The following is a 13,290-nucleotide window of genomic DNA, read 5'->3' as shown; positions in this document are numbered from 1 at the left end:
TAAGACTGGGTACCAACTTAGAAATTATAATGTTACAAAGCAGTCACAAGGTCTGTGGCTTAATAAGGTCATTACAAGGTTACCATGGCTTTTAGGGAATTAAAAGTACTTACTAAATAGCAAATTAGATCCCTGGGAGCCCTGCTGGACCTGCTAATTCTTCCCACTGCTCTATGCAAGTGCATGGTGCAGAATCTGACCATTACTCTAACTCATTCCTTGATGGGATTTTTGAGTGATTCTTTCTTCTCTTTTTTTTTAATTTTTTTTAATAGTTTTGAAAGGGCATTGATAGGTAGAGATTAGAGACTGATGGGTGATTTTTTGAACAAGTAGTTCTGTGAATAAGAGATGTGGTGTGTTCTCTTGTGACTTGGCATCTCCTCATTCATTCTAACCATCTCGCTTCTCCCTTGTGTCTTTCTTCCTTCCCCACTGGAGTACTTACTCTTCCTCCTGTCCTTTATCTATGTTTCTCCCGGTGGCTGGACAAGGGACTTTATGCTTGCAGCTAGCGTGGACCAATATGCATGATTAGCCAGACCACTCCTGCTGGCTGCCCAGGCTGGCTGCTCCGTCAGCCTGAGGTGATGCCGTGCCTCTTGCTTCAGGGTTGGCTGGAAAAAGGCTTCACGGGCTACATGCAGCCCTTGAACCATCTGTTGTATTGACCAGCTGCAGCAGGGAATCTCCTGAAGGCCTCTGCTGAGTTTTGTCAGATGTTTAAGTTGACTTTTCTGAGGCACAAAAAGGTACACACATACACACAGATATGTGTACAGGAATGATGAGTACAATTGCTTTATAATAAGATTAAGATAAGATTAAAAATTAACTGGATCCTCTCCTTAGATTTGCAATTGTACTCTATTAGAACTTTTTTGAAATCTATTTAAAAAATTGCTTTTACTGAAGTTTTACTGTTTTCATGTTCCCATCAGTTTCTCATTTTGGTTCCAACAAAATATTGTGTTTCAGTTTCTGGCTGATATATGTATTTTTAATCTCTTGTTTAAATAATACTCTTCCATTTTTCACTAAACAGATTGGTTTCTATCTCACAGCTAGATACTTCTCTTGTACTCCTAGGTAGTGTCAATTGCTTAGGTGTTAATTCTTCAACTCTGGAGAGCAGTTCAAACCTGTTAAAAGCCATAGTCTGTCACAGGGCTTCCTAAACCCTAAAACTTGTCTTTCATTTATACTGTTATAAATCACAGCCAAATTTTGACAGTAAAATCATAAATAAAGATGCTTATATTGATTTAAATAGATATAGCTGAACCTTAAATGGCTCAGTTTAGCCAAATTGTTTTTCTTGGTCTGTTCCTCCCTGTATGAAATCGATACAAACAAATGGTTGAGGTCAAGAACCAATTGTTTCCATATTTCTAGAGAAAGATCAATTTTTGCTGCTTACTTTTGGGATTCTGGCTATGACCTGTCAAAAATTCTGTGTAAAGTTAAAGAGACTGTTTAAAAAAAAAAATGTAAGTGCAAATAGCCTTTTCTAAAAATGTACCCAAGTTATCTTATTTCAGTCCTCCAAAAAGTGTATTGAAACTTTAGTCTTGATGGCTTGGTAACAGAACAATTAGCTTGGTAATAGAACAGTTTCTACTTTTTACTGAATTCTTTTGGTCATAGTAACAAATTTTACTATGAGAAATGCAGGGAATTTAGAGGTTGTAAAACAGTTAGGTATCCCAGTAAAGGGAAAGGCTGGAAAGTCATCACTGCAAGACAAATTTCTGTGTTTCCAGAAACCAGCAGAAAAATGATGCCCAAGTCTCTCTTTTACTCCCTTCCAATAAAAAGAAATCGAATGAATTTTATACAGTTCTTCCAACAAGACTAAAGGGATTTCACTGAATAAATTGCTGTGTGAAGATTAAATAGGGGAAAGTCATTTAGTGAGTGGCTTATTAACCCTAAATAAGAATTCATTTAGAGCTACTGAAAAACAGCGTGAAACTGCGGTAGTGTATTTTCGGTTGGGAAGGAGAAGAGCCTTTCCACCTTTTTAACAAATCGGAAAAATACTTCTCAGCTCTTCTGTCAAGCATTTTATGTTAGGAAGCGGGGAGGGAGGGGAGGATGCAGGAGTGGCTGGAGCTGCTGGGCTCTTCCTTTTCCCTCCTTTCTTACAGCCTTTTCCTGTTCACGCCTGGCCGCTGGCAGATGGTGCTGCGCTGGCCGCTTTCATCCCCAAAGCGGACACAGGAAAGGCAATCAGCCGAAGCCAGTGTTTGAGATCAACAGAGCTTTGTATCTGGTGTGGCCGGCTACGGCCCGCTTCCTCCGGCCCCAGAAACCCGCTTGGGGCGCAGCCGCTGGGCCGTGGGTGCAGCAGGGCCAGGCCCAGGCCCAGGGCCAAAGCTGGGACAGGGACAGCACCTGGCAGGGAAACTGCCCCAGAAACCAATTCCCCCTCAAGAATTAGCCATGCTGTGTTTTAGAAGAGGGGCTCGACGACAACTGTGCCGTTCTTTTTAGAGCTTTAGGACCCAGTATAACAGGATAGAAAAAAAAATCCCCTTTTTCTGGTGGCGGCTTGCAGAGGTTTGGGCTTTTCACACAAGGCCGCGCTTGTTGAGGGGCTGCATGCCTGTGAGTGGTTCTGTGGGAGCCGTTTGTTGCTGTAAACAGCCACAGAAAGTGGGAGCTCTGAGGTCTGCTGAAACCAGCGAAAGGTTTTATTTTATTTTTTTCCTGCACACTTCATGCTTAGCTTTTTCGACACCTTAACAAAAACATTGAAGCAGGGAAAATCAGTTTGATCCAGCCATGGAGTGGTTGTGCTCTGCTTTAAAACAGTGTTAAAATGTCTCATCTTCGTATTTTTTTAATTAGTCAATGAATAATTTAATACCGAATGACTACCATACAGACCAATCACGTTTCTGGGAAGTGTCTCAGGATGCTTATGTCTGCTGCAGATGACAGGTAGTGCAACGGCATCCAGCAGACGTTAATGGGGACAGGACGAATGCATGCTTAGAAAATGATGTTTGCCTTTGGTTTGCTGAGCTTTGCAAAACTGCAGTGCATAAACTGCTGTAATACAATCCAGCTGTGCTAAATACTGACTGGGGATCAGTCCTAAAATGATTACAGGGTGGGTAACGCTGCTTTATGGCAAACCCTTTTTTTTTTTTTTTTGAGTCAGCACACAAGCCCGAGGAGATTCACCTGATTCTGCATCGTATCAGACGTTACTGCCTGCAGAAGCTGAGCTTTGGGTTCTGTGATGAAGGGTGGAGCAGGGCCTCTATTTGTCCACATTTCCAAATCAGTGTGTTGTTTTAGATGTTAGGCTACTGATAGCTAGCAATTATCTCTAGAGAATTGGCTGTATAGACGACCATGGTGTTTTGCCAAGTGACATTGTGTTTGGCTGAACAGTTTGAACAAATTGTTTCTTTTGGGATTATGACCAAAATAAATGGAATATTTAACAAAGAAGTTAAATCCCACAGTTTATGCAAGACAAAGCATGCAACCAATTTCTGTGCGGTGTTTTAAACAACAAAAATTGGAATTGGATTGTCAAAGACAAAATATGTTATAGCCACCTAATGTATTTTAGTAGGTATCTGATAGCTCACTTTATTCAACAGTGGTTTATTCAATGAATAGTACATTCTGTATTTTTTTTTCTGAAAAGTACTATTTAGGGTTAAGTTATGCAGTTAATGAGTCCAGTAATGAATAGCAAATCACCACAAATATATGTTGTAAAAAGTAATAGTATTTAATTTTCTATCTGTTCAGAATTATGATCTAAAATTGTTTGATTATTTGTCTAGTGTCACAAGATTTTCCCTTTTCTCTCTCTCTCTCTCTTTTTTTTTTTTTTTTTTTTATAGTGCTTCTGGGTTACAAAAGCACAGGCATTGCTTTGAAGCCCAATTCTGGTTCATTAACACTGACATCAAACTCTGACTGGAAAATTGGCAGTGTTACAGCTTGTGAAGGAAGTTCCAGTTGCTTTCAGCATTCATGTTAGTGGTGAAGTTTGCTTTACAGTTTCCAACATAAGGACATATTTAGAGATTTAATTTTAGTTTGTGATACACTGGAGATGTTCTGACCACCACATCTTGCCATAACCAGTTTCCAAAGATGTACAGTTAAGTGACAGACATGGGAAAGCAGTAGTATTGGTATTAACAGCCCTCACCCTGAGCACAGAGGCAGGAGAGCCTGTCTTCAACTTCTACTTCACTATCACACAAGTGGAAAGTGATTCTTGAAATGAAAGGCTTGTGGAAAAAAGTGTGCAAACTCTGTAGAATGTCTCTCTGCAGCACAGAAAGGGACTATTCATGATTTGTATGCTTAACAAAGCACACTTTCTTCTGCTGACTTCAGATTGCATCTTCATGCAGCATGAATATCAACAAAAAGGTGAAAAGGTGTTCCTGAATTCTTTTTTTAATTTAAAAGCTGGAGTAAATGTTGTTGAATCATATGAAAGAGAAAATATATTTTTGACATATTTGTATAGATTTTGGAATTCAAGCTTTTACCACTTGGTATTTTCTCCTCTAGAGCTTTACCTTCTCTTCTCCTTTTTACAGCATTTTTACAGCATCCTTACATAGTTTTGTACAATCTGGCTTTCTTGCCACTGTGAATTACATTTTACAGCTTAAAGAAAACACACACATTTCTGATTAGGACTTATCTTTCCATTAGAAAGATATTATTTCTAATCAGTTATGAAGAAATGCTGGAAAGACTTTAAAGATTCGTTATCAGTCCATTCCTGCATTAGGTGGTGATATGGATAAGGGTGAGTGTTATACTGGAGAGTCGGTTTACAGCAGGTATTTATTTAGGCAGGTAATCAGTATTCAGACCTGCAAACACAGCATGAAAAGATGAAAGTAGTAAATGTTTGGGCTTTATAGCAATCTAGGTTAATAAAGATCAAGAGGTTTGAAATGTTAGAAAGTCAAATCCATCAAAGACCTTCCTGTCAGAGCTGTCATCCTGAAACAGCAGGGGCTGCTGCCCAGGATGTTTTCTTGATAATCCTGTGTCACATTTCTGGACGTAAACTTGGAGAAACAGTGTGGAGAAAGGATGTACTGCGTTTCTGTCAGGTTTTCCATTAGGAGGAGAGAGAGAGAGAGAAGCAGTGAAGTTACAGGCACAATAAACACTGCAAATTGTCTCAAGCTGGATGTTAGCCTATGTGTTCACTCAAAGTTGGAAAAAAACCTGTCTGAGATCATATTCAGTAGTATGGCTTTAAAACAAATCACACACAATGGTGTATGTACTAACTTTCAAGCAGGTAATTGAAATATTCCCATTATTATGCTATTCGTAAAACTCATTCATATTACTTGACTTATGTAAAAGGAAGGGTCAAGATGCTAGTTCCTACAAATAAACTGTTTTGGGTACAGTAGATGTTTATGCAATATTCTAGAACATAAGGAAAGGACAAAATAAAAGTATCTTTTCCAGAGAACGAATGGAGAACTGTGAAATCCGGATAAATAATAAAACAAAGATCATCTTACATGGTGTGTACAATAGCAATTTGTGATGTTAGGAGCTATAGACATTTTTCTACTTTGTCAGATACTTCCTGGTCTCTGGTAATGGTGACATTCTTCCTTGAAGATTGATCAGACTCTTGATGTTCTTAAATAAATTTCTTTTTTTTTTTTTTTCAATAAGGAGTAAGACTTTATAGAGAGAGAGGTTTCTTGTTCCCAAGTTCCAAACAGTTCAATCAAGACTATTCTCAGTTGAACTAGCCTTAATTTTTTGTTCTTTTTGTAGAATTTCCTGTAGATCTCTCAGAAAACTGGAGCCAGCCCAACTGAAATGAGTGCATTCTCAATGCAAATGTAAGTCATCTTTTCAATTGTCTCTTGACTGAAATTTTGCCCCTTTTTAGAAATCAGTGTAGTGAGATTATTAAATAGCAAGTGCAGGGTGAATATCTCTTTCCTGACTTCAGTCCAGACATTTAGACAGGGAGATGGTTATTGATACTGCTGGGGAAATTGTTCCAATGCAAACAGGTCAACGCTGTATGCTCTGCTTTTGGTGGGACTGGGCCATTCAAAGGGAGGGCTATTATGGGACAGAGACATTACTTAAAGACCCAGTGCTGTATTAAGATTTTAGTGAGGAGTAAAGCTAGACATTTTGGCTTTTTATTTCCTTCATAGTATTTCTTTTAAAAATTTACTACTCCCTTTATTTCAGTGTGGTGACTTTACAGGCCATCTGTTAGATCTAAAAGGGGGTGCTGTTAGGATTTAAGAAGTGCACCTCATATCACGCTCTTCTGTCCAGCTTAAAGACTCCCAGGACACGGCAACTGTCCTGCTCTAAGGAACAACACCCACCGTCATAGTTTGTGGTTTGCTGCCATGTCTCTCGAGTAACTCTGGACAGGTTCCACAACTACCTCAAGTCTTCATAATTGAGGGGGCATTAGAAACCTAATTTTTTTGTTTGGTAGCTGTTTCTTGAGCTTGCCCTTCTTTGTCAGATTACAAAAATATCAAGACTGCATAGAAGGTATCAGTCCTGGCATGATACTGAACTCTTAGTTCTGAAGGACCACAAATCCTAGTTCCTGATGAAGCAGAACATTGATGGTGTTAGCACAGCTAATCCCACTGGGAATGCATCTCTGGAGCCAAATGCTTCTCTGAGTCTCTCTTTAGTCCTTCAGGATTTGTTCTGAATATATTTTCTGAACTAACTGAGGTGTAAATATGATGACAAATAGGAAATCATCAGAATAGATTTACTCATTGCTACTGGATGTGTAAGTAAGCTGTAAGCATTCATCCTTGTTGTTTTCCAGGTACATCAGCAAGTAACAGTAGTAAGTAGTAATACTTCAGTAAGACCTAAAAGTATTGATTCCTCTCCTCTCCTTCCCGCCCCTCCCTTTCTCTCTTCTCCCCCTCCTCTTTTCTCTCCAAAGTGCAGCAGTTAAATTACTAAAATAATTTTTCAAGGTTCCCTTTATTGCCAGTAGAGTGAAACAAGTATTTCAAAAGAAAATTTATCTGATCTTAGACATTTGTTTTAGTGTGAAATGAACAACCTTCTGGAAGTTCCAGTCTCTCTCTATTGATTCTAAAGTGATCAGGATTTGACTGTCTCTATGGTGGTTTCACACTGCTGGGCAGCTGAACTCCACCACACTGCTCTCTCACTCCCTGTCCTCAAATGAAAAGGGTAAAAATATGATGGAAAAGGGCTCAAGGGCTGATACAAGGACAGGGAGATCACTCACCAGTTATCATCATGGGCAAAACTGACTCAGTGTAGTGAGATTAATTTATTGCCCATTACTAACAGGCTAGACCAGTGAGAAACTAAAAGCAAACTAAAAACACCTATCCCCCATCCACCTCCTCCCCCTGAGTGGTGCAGGTGAATGGGGAAGGGGGACTGCGGTCAGTCCCCAACGTTTCATCTCCGCTGCTCCTTCACGGTCACTCTCTGCCCCTGCTCCACGTGGGGTCCCTCCCGTGGGATGCCGTCCTTCCGGAACTGATCCTGCGTGGGCTTCCCACATGCAGCAGCTCTTCAAGAACTGCCCCCACATGGCTCGGTATCACAGGGTCCATGCCCCAGGAGCAAACTGCTCCAGCCCGGGTCCCCCACAGGCGGCAGCTCCCCCCAGGCCCCCTGCTCCTGCGTGGGCTCCTCTCCATGGGCTGCAGCTCCGGCCCGGGGCCTGCTCCTGCGGGGGCTCTCCATGGGCCGCAGCCTCCTCCAGGCCACATCCACCTGCTCCACCGGGGGCTCCTCCACGGGCTGCAGCGTGGAGATCTGCTCCATGTGGGACCCATGGGCTGCAGGGGGACAGCCTGCTCCACCAGGGGCCTCTCCACAGGCCGCAGGGGAACTTCTGCTCCGTGCATGGACCACCTCCTGCCCTCCTTCTGCACTGACCCTGGGGTCTGCAGGGCTGGTTCTCTCACATTTCCTCACTCCTCTCTCCCAGCTGCTGTTGCACAGCATTTTTTTTCCCTTTCTTCAGTCTACTCTCCCAGAGGCCCAACCAGCATCACTCAGTGGCTCAGCTCTGGCCAGCGGCAGGTCCCTTTGGAACCGGCTGGAGATGGCTCTGATATGGGGCAGCTGCTGGGCTCTGCTCACAAAGGCCACTCCTGCAGCCCCCTGCTACCAAAACCTTGCAACGTAAACCCAGTACAATGATTTGGATATCTAACTTTTAGTTGAACTCTTCCCTGTATTTTCCCATTAACCATCATGAACAGTTTACAAAAAACTGTTAAAACTCATTAAATAGATGTAGATAAATCCTATACAGGTTATATCAGAGAAAGCTGACAAACTTCATCAATGAATACAGAACTTTCTTTGTCCCACCACTAACCAAAACTCTCCCAATTTTGTCATGACGGCAGATTAGGGAATAAAAAAGTCAAAATCTGAGGAAAATCATGAAGGTCATTCAAATCCAGTGTTCAGGGAAGCTTAGCACCTTGCACACAACCTCCAAGTATCACAACCTGCAAAGCAAGCAGCAACAAAAATGAACTAACTGTACGTACTGTTTGTGAAGATGTAAGTTATAGATGAAATTTTGCTCTCATTTTTTTTTTTTTTCCTGAGAAATACAGCTGTTTGTAGTGAGTCATAATGCCAAATGCCCAAGGTTGCATTTGAAAGTAGGAAGTCAATCCGTTTCCAATGTTCTTGTAACTGAGGATACGGCCTTCAATGCTTTTTTTCCTATTACCTAAACCAAAGAATTAAAAAATAAAAATAAAGCAAGACAAAGACAAAATACCTGTTATTTGATTTTCTCAGCAGTAGTTTCCATATCACCTTCAACTTTCTGAGTGATTTGAGAATAGCTGTCTCTGCCTCTGCAGAATGATCGTATTTGTTATGTGACACATCACTTGTGGTACCTGGCTGCACACGCCATAGCAGTCTGATGGATCTAGGGAGAGCTTCTGTTTACAGGATGTGCGGCTTGCCTTCAGAAATTCCAGGAAATAATCTGATTGCTGTGACCTCAGAGCAGCCATTTCAATTTACTACAAAACAACTGATAATATAATTGTCTTTACAAACAATGTACACATTCACTAGGCTTTTTATGTTCCAGTCATAGATCATGAGAATATAATCTCCTCACTCAAGTTCTGGCCACTGAATGAGTGGTTGCTTCTTCCACCTTTCAATCAACAGCTGCTAAAACTACCAGAACCACATTTGAAGCAAATCTCTGATCACTTCCTTCTTGCCTGCTCATGAGGTCATATATATTCTTTGTTCTTATCCCAAATATTTACTTAAAGGGGTGAAAGATTTCCATTTTAAACAACTGGGCTGACAGCATTTTCTTAGACCCCACTCAGTAAGATAAAGAACACCTCTCTGCATTAGAAGCTAACAGGGCTCTGGCTCTTTATTTAGACAGACAAAAATAATGAAAGTTACTACACACATTAGTTTTAATGCAGCAGTTCCCTTGGTTACAGCCAGTTCCCCAGAACACCTCTACCAGCCAGAACAGGCAGACTCCATCCCAAACAGTTCCTGCTACAAGTGAGTAGGAACTTTTTCTCCTAGTGAAAACATCCCCAAACATGCCCCAAGAGGCAGTCTTTACTACTTGCTGTGAACATATGAGCACATGCTAAATTAGCACATGCTAAAACCCAAATTCCTTTTTTTTTTTTTTTTGAAATTTATTGTGACTTTTACTCTAAGTTTTTGTTGGTGGTGGTGCTGGTCGGCATGCTTAATTTAAAATAAAAGCTAGTCCTGTTCGGTAGTAACTCTATCATCTCCTGGTTGTACTTTTTTTCCTTGTTTGCTGTCTAGCAGGAAGGAATTGGCAGACACAAAGCACTTTCTGTCTCAGCTCCTGGTATGTGTAGATTTAGAGATTTACTGAGATTTAGAGAAAGTGAAAGAAAGATTATGTACATACTGGGATTCTTTTTTATATGGCGATTAAATTATTTGTACAACCTTCCCTCTGAGATAGCCTTTTTTAGTAAGTCATCTCAATAAAGAGTGAGAAGCTACCGCTTCTGTCTTGAAATGGGCTGAATTCACACATAGCATGAAAACAGAAAGATGGCCAGCATGTTATTTTAGTATGTTGATTGGTTGTGTAATATTACCTATCATTAAACATTAAGAATACTTATGTTCATTATTTAAAGACAGGTTTGCAAATGAACTGATTATGACTTTATTGGGGATGCAAAATTGTCACAATCAAAGCCCTCTTAAAAAAATTAATAAAATGTCTGGACTTTTACAGTCTGGCACCCAATTTTGGGAAAAAAATAAAGAAAAAAGAGTAGAGTGAGGTGCATGCTTTTAGTATATCAGATGAAGAGAGGGACTTAATCATATCTAGATAGCTCTCCAAGGCTGTCCCTTGGCAGATAAACATACTTCTGACCATCCTAAGCTGTAATATGCTAATTTCCACAACTGTTTTTGTGTTATTTTTGAATGTTCCTGTAGCTGTCAAAACATATAACAACCCATCATTTTGTTGTAATCTAACTGTCACGCCAAATAATATTCAGTCAGATAGGAAGATTCCTGCTCCTCCATCGCTAATACGGTTGTGTCCTGGCAAGCTGCTTGGCTCCTACTACAGATTCCAGAAATTAAAGTGCTGCCTCAGATATTTTAGTCACTTGTTCTGCCATTGTTTTCCTTCAGATTTGGTATCTCCGGATATGCCTCAAGGTATTGCATAAACAGATTGAGTCTTTGTTTGTTTTTGAACTAAACAAAATTCAACCACAGTCTGCCTAGCCTACATCTAGTAGCTGGAATGGCATCTTTGCTCCCATAAAGAACTCAACAGATTGAAAAAAAAAACATAAGCAAAGCTTCCATGCTAATGGGAGATTCAGCCGCAACAAGCATTTGCTGAACATTCTGGGTTCTTCAAGATTTTTTTGTACTTACTGTACTCTTTAAGTGTTAGAGAAAAGAATCTGCAATACTGCTGATAACACTATAATTGGGGAAAAAAATAAAATGAGGAGACATAATCAACAATTTCTCACAGAACTATAGCCCTAGCTTGCACTTAATGACTGTTCCTTCTCACTGATTGAAAGAGATTTTGTCATTTTAACAGCATTTTAGGTTATTACCAGGCAATTTGCTCATTTGAGAGATGCCTAGCTCCCTTGATAAGAAGATCATAAGGGCTAATATGCTCAACAGATGAGAACGTTTAATTTACTTCCATTCTCTCAGTTCCAATTTCATTATTGGAACTTGATAATATCTATGGCCCATAATTTCTTAGTCCATTAAGGGCTGGGAATACAGGACCATTTAAAATGCTTACTATAGTTTTCTCTGCAGTTAACAGCCTTCCTTCCCCAAAATATAAACTTCAGTAACTGAGCAACAACTGAGAATGGGGTCCTAAACTAATCCTCTCATCCTGGCAAATATAAAGACTATAAAATTCCATCTTTGCTCAAGATTTTATCAGCACACAAAATCAGAGAACTTGGAGGCATGATTTTGTATAATTTGGGTAAAGATATGAATAACTTCTCTAGTCAAGAAGACAGTTGAATTTTACTCTCAAAACTGAAAGTCATTGTTTCCTTTCATGGCATTTGTGGAATTAAATGCTCTTTAGACAATTTATCAGTAATCTGGTGGTCATAATTTATTTGAATACACATGAATTTACTGTCAGTTTTTATTTGCAATGTTTTAATAAGTAAATCTGATTGCCTTCATTTCTACCTAAGCGTTTGCTTTAAGTCTTTTCTGTTATCTGACCTCCCTTCCTCTTTTTTTTTTTTTTTTTTTTTTCAGTCTGTGATTTGCTTCCATTTTGTCCCCCAGGTTTCTTTGTTTCTCATCTCTTATTATCAGCTTGTTTCTATATATGGTTAATATTTTTCCTTTTGAGTCCTCAGATATACCCAGAGCATTCTCATCTGGTCGGCTGGAGAGACCGTAAATAGCACCGAATAGCAGAAAAAGTATTTATTTTTTTTGCTCTGTTGTTCAACCCTGCTTCCTGGGTCTTTTAGGACTGGCCAAATGTAGCTGTTGGAAAGCACTGTGGGCATTAAGCAACTCTGAAGATGATTTCCTTTCCCTTATTCTAATCAGATAAATCAATGTGTGCAAGTAAGCAAGGTAGATAAAACTTGCTGACTGCAAATTGTTAATGGAAATGACAACTCAGAGCAGTAAGATATAGACTATGAAGAAAAAAAAAGAAAGAAAGATTTGCTTTCTGCTCTGAAGATCAATGAAAGAATGGGAGACAGGACTCAAAAAGAATCCTGGGTTATCCATACAGCAAAGCACATTCAGAACATTTGACCAAGACTATACAAGTCCAATATTGATCAAGACTAAAGACGCTAAGTAACATAAATGGCTTAACTCTAGACCTTGAGATGATGAGTTTGCTCTTTGCAAAAAGAGAAACTTGTCATGGTGGGAAATACCGTTGGTGGGAAATACCGTTGCAACACTGTACCAGCATTGTACCACATATCAGTGTCGGAACGGTTTGAGAGGAAGATGGTTTTATTTAAAACAGAATTTGCAGTGAAACACCTTTAATTCACATCCTCACAGTTTCATGCTCAGGAGCACCAGGACACGTGTGTTTGGGAAGTCTGTACAGCCATGTGGCACCAAGGCAGAGATGCTCAAGCCACCTGTCCAGCCCTATGGCACTGTCATGCCTGGGTCCAGCATCTCTTGCGATTACATACAGGGCAAATGACACCAGCTTTGAAGTCCTCGTGTCTCCTGGGTTATTCTGAGGTTGGCAACCGTGTGGAGATTTTGGAAATGACTCTGTGGAGTCTTTAGGAGCTGATAGTGATAGCATCTCTATTCTGTCTCACCTCTGTGAGTCATCAGGATTTGTTCACTGCTCTTTTACTCCAGATCTGGGTGTCTTGTAAAACTGCACATAGATGTGCTGTGGACTTGATAATCTGCTAACATGGTTGCCATTAGCACAGGCCCTGTTGTTGCTGTGTGCTCAATCTGTTGCCTGGACAGGAGGTGCACGTGAAGGTGCTGAGGAAGCTGACTAATGAAATTGTGCTGGTCCTATCATCTCTGAAAAGCTGTGGCAATCAGATGAGATTGCCAGGTACTGGAAAAAACAGCCTTGTGCAGTCGCTCTCTCAGAGAAGATGATGAAGGAAATCTTTCTGGAAGCCTTTTCCAAGCTGATGAAGGACGAGAAGTTGATTTGGAGAAAACAGCACAGAGCTACCAACATGT

Source organism: Cygnus olor, chromosome 4 (assembly GCF_009769625.2).
Source record: "Cygnus olor isolate bCygOlo1 chromosome 4, bCygOlo1.pri.v2, whole genome shotgun sequence".
NCBI lineage: Eukaryota > Metazoa > Chordata > Aves > Anseriformes > Anatidae > Cygnus > Cygnus olor.
The sequence above is the reverse complement of the archived record's forward strand: the minus strand, read 5'-3'. Positions refer to the sequence as shown.